The sequence below is a fragment of the Apodemus sylvaticus genome, chromosome 11 (assembly GCF_947179515.1).
Source record: "Apodemus sylvaticus chromosome 11, mApoSyl1.1, whole genome shotgun sequence".
Lineage (NCBI taxonomy): Eukaryota > Metazoa > Chordata > Mammalia > Rodentia > Muridae > Apodemus > Apodemus sylvaticus.
This window is the reverse complement of record NC_067482.1, coordinates 100,237,447-100,246,713: the sequence shown is the minus strand read 5'-3', so window position 1 is coordinate 100,246,713 and position 9,267 is coordinate 100,237,447. Positions and strand designations below refer to the sequence as shown.

The 9,267-nt window shown below is 41.6% G+C and overlaps 1 non-coding gene across 1 annotated transcript; it reads left to right on the top strand.

Annotated features, from left to right (window-relative positions):
• The first annotated feature begins 322 nt into the window (after positions 1–322).
• Positions 323–460, top strand: LOC127696916 (small nucleolar RNA SNORA17). Its single transcript, XR_007980362.1, has one exon. It is a non-coding gene; the product is annotated as a small nucleolar RNA SNORA17 (small nucleolar RNA).
• The last annotated feature ends 8,807 nt before the right edge of the window (positions 461–9,267 follow it).

The window sequence follows — 9,267 nt, the reverse complement described above, 5'->3', positions numbered from 1 at the left end:
TGGTATGCACTCACTGATAAACGGATATTGGCCTAGAAACTTGGAATATCCAAGATACAACTCACATATCAAATGGTGCCCAAGAAGAAGGAAGGAGTGGTCCCTGGTCCTGGAAAGACTCAGTGCAGCAGTGTAGGGGAATACCAGGACAGGGAAGTGAGAAGGGGTGGATTGGGGAATGGGGAAGGGAAGAGGACTTATGGGACTTTCAGGGAGGGGGGATCCAGGAAAGGGAAAATCACTTGAAATGCAAATAAAGAATATATCGAATAAAAAAAATTACTGCAAAAAAGTTTTTAAAAAAGTGAGGTCCTGTCCTGGTTCTTCCCCTAGGGGCATTTCAGGTGTCACTACTGTGCCACATGCCACATGTCACATGTCAGTAGGTTGCAGAGAGAGAGGCTATATCTATACTCAGTGTTCTGATTTATGAGCATATGAATGAACAATAGCCTAAATTCTCTGAAAACAGAGAACCTAAGACAACTACTTGTCCCACACAGGGGTTCCAGAGACAGGGAGCTAATCTGAGATAACTATCAGTCTGGTGTCTTGCAAGCCTGGGGGGCAGACCATGCCTGAGGTGACCCCTGCTGGTGCCATAATATACAGATGGTGCACCCCTAAGATCACTCCTGAGAAGACCCCAGACCCTAAAAGATTCTTAAAGTCACTAAGAGGAGCAAGTAAGTGGTGGAGAAATAGAGGAGAAACAGAAACAGGAGTGGACATAGTGAAAAGAGGCAGAACTGGAGACTTGAGAGCAGTGAGAAGCAGCCTGGTGTGAGCTGATGGTAATACTACATATCCTAGGCTTTGAGTTGGCGCACCCCAATATCTACCTGATCAGTCAACTGCTGGAGTACAAGACGGTGCTGGTCCTACAGATACAAACTTACTGGATCTTCATGACCCAGGAGGACAACAGGATAGCTGAGAGGAGACTCAGTGAGATTCAGTATTGACAGTGAAGCAGAAGCCAGAGGACTTTTAGCAGACCAACGAGATAATGCAGTGAACATTTGTAAGCAAAGAAGTGTGGAGAAAAGGGTCTACTGTGGGGCACACTTGAATATACAACAGCTTCTACAGTGAGATGTTTGTTCTCTGTCTGCAGGAGATTGCAATGGTTGAAGGCAGGTGTGAGAGGAGGAGGAGATGAGTGGGATTGGGGTGCATGATGTGAAATTCACAAAGAACCAATAAAAGCTAAAAAGAAGAGACAAAATAAAGGAGGGGTGGAAGGGGATCCTGTCATGTGATCCGGTTTGGGGGTTTTGAACCACAAAACTGGCAATATTAAAATGCAAAGTAATGAAACAAAAATTTTGAAAGAGTAGCAGGCAGGAGTCAAAGAGTTCTCAGCATAGATGACACCATCACGAATATTGGGAAATACACTAGCTCAGAGCTAAGGGAAGAACCAACGAGGCCATATGTGACACTTAAGTGAGGGTGCCAAGGAACCTGTGGCCAATATCTTCAATCACAGAGGAGATGTGGGTGATAAGGATTAGATAAACATGGAGTGGCTAATGACAGACATGTGCAATGACACAGTTGTCTAAACTTCTATGCAGTCATTAGCTCTTGAATGCTTTAGCCACAAGAACAGAGAACTTCCTTGAAATCAAGCTTCCCCTCTCCCCTCTCCCCTCTCCCCTCTCCCCTCTCCCCTCTCCCCTGTCCCCTCTCCCCTCTCCCTCTCCCCTCTCCCCTCTCCCCTCTCCCCTCTCCCCTCTCCCCTCTCCCTTCTCCCCTCTCTCCTCTCTTCTCTTCCCTATTCTCTTCTCTCTTCTCTTCTCTCTTCTCTCTTCTCTCTCTCCTCTCTCTCTCTCTCTCTCTCTCTCTCTCTGTCTCTCTCCTGAAACACACACACACTCACTCACTCACATACACACACACACACACACACACACACACACACACACAAGAGCAGATCTGATAATTAGAAAATTCCTTTTTAAATAATGAACTCTCACATTTATTTTGGCTTTTTTTAAAGTGAAAGTAGAAGTGTGTTTGGCAAAAAAAAATGTTATTTAGATGAGTAATTTCTTTTTCAGGCACAGTTGTATTTAGAAATAAAAAATTAAAAAACATTTGGGTAGTGTGTGAAAGTCAGTAAACTGAAGCTAACTTTAGGCTCTGGGATCAATTCCTTGAAGAATGAGTTCTACAAGGACACAGGTTGGTTATAATGGAATAAAGCAATCATTGGAGAACTGGAACATTCCTGAATTTGTAAATGTGCAACCAAAGAAATGTAGATCACTGAATCAAGATTTGTATTGTTCCAGTGGGAGTCTTGAGGCCTTTGCAAACCACCCAGATGGAAGTGAGCTATTGTTTTCCTCAGTGCTGCTATTTATGTCATTGACACTGCCTTTAGCTTTTATTCTTTGAAACCTTTTCAGTTCCTTTTGTGGGAAAACAATGTTTTATTTTTGATACTTTGTCTCCTCAAACACTTCCCACAAATGAAGGACACTAACAGCAATGACACTGCAGGAAGGCCTTCTTAATGAGGGGATGAATCTCTGAGTCATCCTTTAAAACCAAAGTAAATTAGAGATAGTCAAAACGCTATCTCTTAAAGGAAGAACCACATGACCAGGTCTATAACAGACGTAACCTTGCTTCTAATTTGTCTGTTGTGGTCATGTTTCCTGTTGCTGTGATAAAATACTCTGATTAAAGTCCTCGTGGAGAAGGATTTATTTTGGTTCACAGTTCACTGAAACAATTGATCAAGGTGAAGAAGTGGGAGAGCCGGAAGCTTGCGTAGCTGGTCATAATTCATCTGTGGCTGGGAAAGAGAACAGTGGATGGTTCCGCTCTGCTCCTTGTCCGCCTTCGGTCTGGTCCTGGTCCCTAACCCACACAATGGTGAAGCCTGCATTTAGAGAGAATCTCTCCACTTCATCTAATCAATACAACTCCTAACAGATGTGATCAGATGCTAATCTTACCTAGGTAATTCTTCACAGCCATACCCAAACTTGTTACCTAAGTGACTCTATAGCCTGTCAAGTCTACCAATGAAGGTTAACCATCACTGAATAAGTGACAATATCTATAAGGTACTTAACTCTAAATGATATCTTTAGAGTTATTGAAAACCACTGAAAACTGAATATTAAAAAAATGTAATTCATTAAGCAAGGGAAAATGATACACATCTGGACAAGAAGATGGAAAGATGCTCCTTAATTCAAGTCAGACAACTGTGGGATATTGCCATACAGCAGACAAATAGACCTGGTGACATAGCTCAGCTAGTAAAGACATTTCACCCGCAAACCTAGCAACCTGAGTTCCATCCCTAGAATGCACACAAAAATAGGAGAGACTCAACTCCACAAAGTTCCCCCCTAGCCTTCATATCTGTGCTGTGGCCAGCATGTTTCCCTCTCATCTTTCAGGTGCACACTCATACCCAGACAGACAGACAGACAGATAACAATATAATGATAGTAGTATTAATAATACTACTACTAATAAGTTAAATTTAGGAAGCATGACAAAAGCTGGCATAGAAGAGAATATGAAGAAACCAGATCACTCCCTAACACATTAGGATTGTATAAGGACAATACTATGAAATGTAGTTGACACTTTCTAAATCACCATGTAACTCAGCAAGTATCCTCTTGCACTTGCTCGCACAGAAGTACAAACATGCTCAGACAGAAGCTGCCCACAATGTTGACCGAGCTCTTACCTATGTTATTCCTAAGTTAGACCCTTTCTCCCTCCCTTCTAGAACATGAATGAGTAAGCAAACATGCTGTATTATGGAATACTAGTCAGCAATAAATTGTAAAAGACAACTGACCTGTCCAAGAACTTAAACAAACCCGCTAAGAATCACACTGAGTAGAAGGATAAATCTCATGATTCCATGAGGATAACATTTTAGATACAGGAAAACAACAAACAATAGGGGCAAAGATAATAGTTTGTAGGGAACAAGAGGAGTTGATAGTGTTGAAAAAGAATAAGGGGTGTATTTTAAAATGTTATCATTGAGGCAAACTGGGGGAGGAGTGCCTGTGTTTTTTAGTACTTTCCAGTGTATTGGTGTGCATGTGTCCATTGTGTGTACATACATATTCATGGTAAAGTACACACATGTGCATGTCCTTGTAGAGGCCTAGACGCTGACGTGCAGTCTCTTCTGGTTAGGCTAATCAAGCTAGCTGGCTTGCCAGGAGGTCCCAGGCTACCTCTCAAGTGCTGGGATTAAAGTTGATAGTCATGCTTACCTGTCTTCTGTATGGTTCCTGGTGAACAGGACTCAGCTTATCATGTGAATACCCAAGTATTTCCCCCACTGAGATACTGCCCTAGATATATGCTTTTTTTCTTACTACTGCTAGTGAATCTGTAATTGATTCAAAGTAAAGAGTGTGTTGTAGGGAGCACATTCTAAAATATGGGCAGAGGGAATGAAAGTGGAAAATACAGGCTCTCTTTACATCTTCCAGTTTGGAAAACATTTTTGTCAATTGCTTCTTGGATTTACAGTAAGGCAACAGCTATTTCTCTCTAGAACCAATTATTGTGTTTGTCAGGGAACTCTTGAGTTCCATCCTGAGTACACTAGTCATCTTTCCAGACTGACATTTCATTTGAATTTATTTTTTATTAAGTATTTTCTTTATTTACATTTCAAATATTATCCCCTTTCCTCATTTTTCCTCCAAAACCCTCTATCCCATCCCCAGTTCCCTGCTCACCACCATCCCACTCCTGCTTCCCTGTCCTGGCATTCCCCTGCGTGGGGCACTGAGCCATCACAGGATCAAGGGCCTCTCCTCCCATTGAGGTCCAACAAGGCCATCCTCTGCTACATATGCAGCTGGAGCTATAGGTCCCTCTCTGGTTGGTGGTTTAGTCCCTGGGAGATCTGGGTACACTGGTTGGTTCACATTGTTATTCCTCCTATGGGGCTGCAAACCCATTTAGCTCCTTGAGTCCTTTCTCTTGCTCCTCCATTGGGGACCCTGTGATCAGTCCATTGTTTGGCTGTGAGCACCCACTTCTGTATTTATTAGCCACTGGAAGATTCTCTCAGGAGACAGCTATATCAGGCTCCTGTCAGCCAGCACTTGTTGGCATCCACAATAGTGTCTGGGTTTGGTAACTGTGTATGGGATGAATCCCCAGATGGGGCAGTCTCTGGATGACCTTTCCTTCAGTCTCTGCTCCATACTTTGTCTCTGTATCTCCTCCCATGGGTATTTTGATGCCCCTTCTAAAAAGGGTTTGTATCCATACTTTGGACTTCCTTCTTCTTGAGCTTTATATGATCTGTGAATTGTATCTTAGGTATTCTGAGCTTCTGGGCTAATATCGGCTTATCAGTGAGTGCATACCATATGTGTTCTTTTGTGATTGGGTTACACTCAGGATGATATTTTCTAGTTTTATCCATTTGACTAAGAATTTCATGAAGTCATTGCTTTTAATAGATGAGTAGTACTCCATAGCATAAATGTACCACATTTTCTGTATCCAAAATTCCAACTCAATTCTTCATAGAGTTAGAAAGAACAATTTACAAATTCATCTATAATAACAAAAAACCTAGGATAGTGAAAACTATTGTCAACAACAAAAGAGCTTCTGGTGGAATGACCATCACTGACCTCAAGCTGTATTACAGAGCAATTGTGATAAACACTGCACAGTATTGGTGCAGTAACAGGCAGGTAGATCAATGGAATAGAATTGAAGACCCAGAAATGAACCCACACACCTATGGCCACTTGATCTTTGACAAAGGAGCTAAAACCATCCAGTGGGGGAAAAAAGACAGCAGTTTCAACAAATAGTGCTGGGTCAACTGGCAGTCAACAAGTAGAAGAATGCAAATTGATCTATTCTTATCTCCTGTACAAAGATCAGGTCCAAGTGGATCAACGACCTCCACATAAAACCAGATACACTGAGACTAATAGAAAAGAAAGTATGGAAGAACCTGGAGCACATGGGCATAGGGGAAAATTTCCTGGGCAGAACACCAATAGACAATGCTCTAAGATCAAGATTTGACAAATGTGACCACATAAAATTGTGATGCTTCTGTAAGGCAAAGGACACTGACAAAAGGACAAAACTACAACCAACAGATTGGAAAAATATCTTTAGCAATCCTGCATCTGATGGAGGGCTAATATAGTATATACAAAGGACTCCAGAAGTTAGACTCCAAAGAGACAAATAACCCTATTTACATGGGGTCCAGAGCTAAGCAAAGAATTCTCAACTGAAGAATATAGAATGGCTGAGAAGCACCTGAAGAAATCTTCAACATCCTTAATCATCAGGGAAATGCAAATCAAAACGACCCTGAGATTCCACCTCACACCAGTCAAAATGGCTAAGATCAAAAACTTCTGACAGCAGGTGCTGGAGAGGATGTGGAGAAAGTGGAACATTCCTCCATTGCTGGTGGGATTTTAAGCTGGTACAACCACTCTGGAAATAATTTTGGTGGTTCCTCAGAAAATTGGACATAGTAAGACCTGAGGACCCAGCTATACCACTCCTGGGCATATACCCAGAAGATGCTCCAACATGTAATAAGGACACATGCTCCACTATGTTCCAAGCAGCCTTATTTATAACAGAGTGACATTTTGACACACCCTTTCAGGACTGAAAACCTGAAGCTCAATTTTCTAAGGGTTTCGGTGTCCTGCTTGTAAAACAGCCAGGAACATGGCCAAGTTCATCTGAGCACACTCTTGCCAACCTCCTGAGTTTATTGATATTTACATTTATGACACAGACACATTTTTAAAAGCCTCCCTTTCTGCTGCCTGGTGTTTGCTTTTGTTGTGAGAATCCAGACAATTGAGGAAGGGGCAGCATTTGGGTGGGATTTATTGGCACAGCACACTGAAGAGCGAACACACTACCAAATCGAGGATATTGATAAGGAGACTAAATTCATTTGAAATCACTAAAACCCAGTTAGGGGCATATTGTATTAAGTGAAATGCCATTACTGAAGGGCCTAGGGAAAGACTGTGTGCCAAGTCATGAGAGCTTTTCAACTCACTGGAAAGTAGCCATTGTGCCCACGTACTGCGTTTGATGGCTTGGAAGAAGAGATAATTTCTGCACAGATCATAAAGGGACTTGAAAATGTCTCAGTCCCTAGGAGCACAGGCTCGAGCTGAATTGTCCCCAAGTGAGAGCATGCAAGAGAGGATGCCTGTGCAGTCTAAATGCATATGAAGTGGCTTGAATTTCAGCTTTCCGGAAACGGCTCTTTCTCCTCCCGATTGTGGTTTACCAGTGTTATAAAACAGCACATCAAGGACAAGCATCTGATGCTATGGGGGCTTGGTTTTTTATTGTTTTGGTTTTTGTAAAGCATTTCACTCTGTGTAAAAATGATGCCAAACTATTGGTTTGTGTTATATAGTTTATTTATTTAAAAATGTATCTAATAGATTTGATAATGCTGTCCTCACCCTCAATTCCTCTCAGATCTCCACACTCTTCTGTCTTTGTTCTCTTTTTCTTCCTCTCTTCTCTCTCTCTTTTGTCTCTTTATGTCTCTGTGTCTCTGTCTCTGTCTGTCTCTGTCTCTATGTCTCTCTCTGTCAGTCTGTGTGTGTGTGTGTGTGTGTGTGTGTGTGTGCCATGTCACATCCTCTCTCAAAAGACATCTTCTAAATACTGTTTTTTAAATAGAAAATTTCCACAAATGAGCTAAGTCTCCTGCTCAAGATTTAACTCTAGTTGTGAATGGCAACCAGGAACAAGTCAAAGGGTACATTGAAATATTCTGTTTTCTCCGAACAGTCTCTGAACGGTCATGTACGCTGCCCTGGCACTGTTGATCCTCTAGAGCAAGGAAGACTGTAAACACAAGTCCATTTCAGTGATGTGTATAAATCTTATTCAGGTTATTCCGACTCAAGCAGCCCCTTATCTAACAAGCACCAGAACAGAATTTCGAAAACACTTTTCACTTGTGACAATAGAAGCCCAGGTTTGTCCTTACCAACAATGGAATAAATGTAATATCTCATGTCAGCTAACTTCATGTCTTATTTATGCCAAATTCTTCTGGGTCCAGGGTTTTAACAGTCTTTGCATTAGGATTTTCTGTCAGCACTGAATCCTACAATGCATTTCTGTGAAAAGGGATCTTTTTCAAATACATGTAATGCTTATAATGACCAGAGTGGAAGCAAATTGTCTTAGCTGTGCTCTTCCATCCTACCATTCTGTATATAAATCGGAAAGTATGCTTTGAGCCCCTGATAATAACTTTATTGAAAATGATCAGAATGTCTTTGGAACAAGGTAAGATAGTTCAGGCTATCGGCGAACAGTATCACTGGCTGGCTGGAGGAAGATCTACGTCAAGTCCTCTTAATGAAAGTGTCCACCCAAGACCTAAAGTTTGTTTTGCATGGTGTCTCACAGAGCTGCTGATGTGACAAAGATGTTCCTGTTTGCAGCAGCCAATCTGCAGCCATCACTGCCTGGGAGGGTGAGTGTCCAGAGAAGGTAAGTGCTGTAATCAGTCTGTTTGGTTCTTAAACATGGCTCTGTTTCTTAGCAAATACACTCTTACAACTTCTCTGGAAGTCAGAGGATTCATTTCCAAAACAACACCCAACTTTGGGGTGATGCCAGGTCACACTCCAGCCTGAAGCAAAGAATAAACCATGTGCTCTATACACATTTAGAAATCATTCTCCCATTTTTTAAAACCAAGTAGCAAACAAAAAGTTAGTAGAAGTTTTCCTGTAAAGAAAAAAGTATTCCAACATCGAGCCCATCTCTGTCCAGCCTGTACCAAGGTCAACTTGATGAACCTGAAAGGTTGGAACAAGGTGACTTGTTGAAAATTAGCATTCCTTCTTGTAAAGCTACTATGGAAGTTAGTGTAACGTTTTCCTAGAAAACTGGGAATCCCTCTACCAAAAGATCCGGTTATATAGCTCTTGTGCATGTACACAATGGGCTAAACATCCGATTGCAGAGACGCTTGTCACCAATGCTCATGGCTGCTCTGTCTATTGATAAGCAGCTTAGATATCTGTGAAAGAATGAAAATGTAGTATATTTACACAATGAATTAAAGTCAGCTATGAAGTCTGCAGGTAAATGGATGGAGTTAGAAAAATTATCTTGAGTGGAGTAACTCAGACTCCCAAAACAAAGCTAATATGGATTCACATGTATGTGGATGTTAGCTGTTATGTCTTCAATAGACTATATCCATTTGATCAC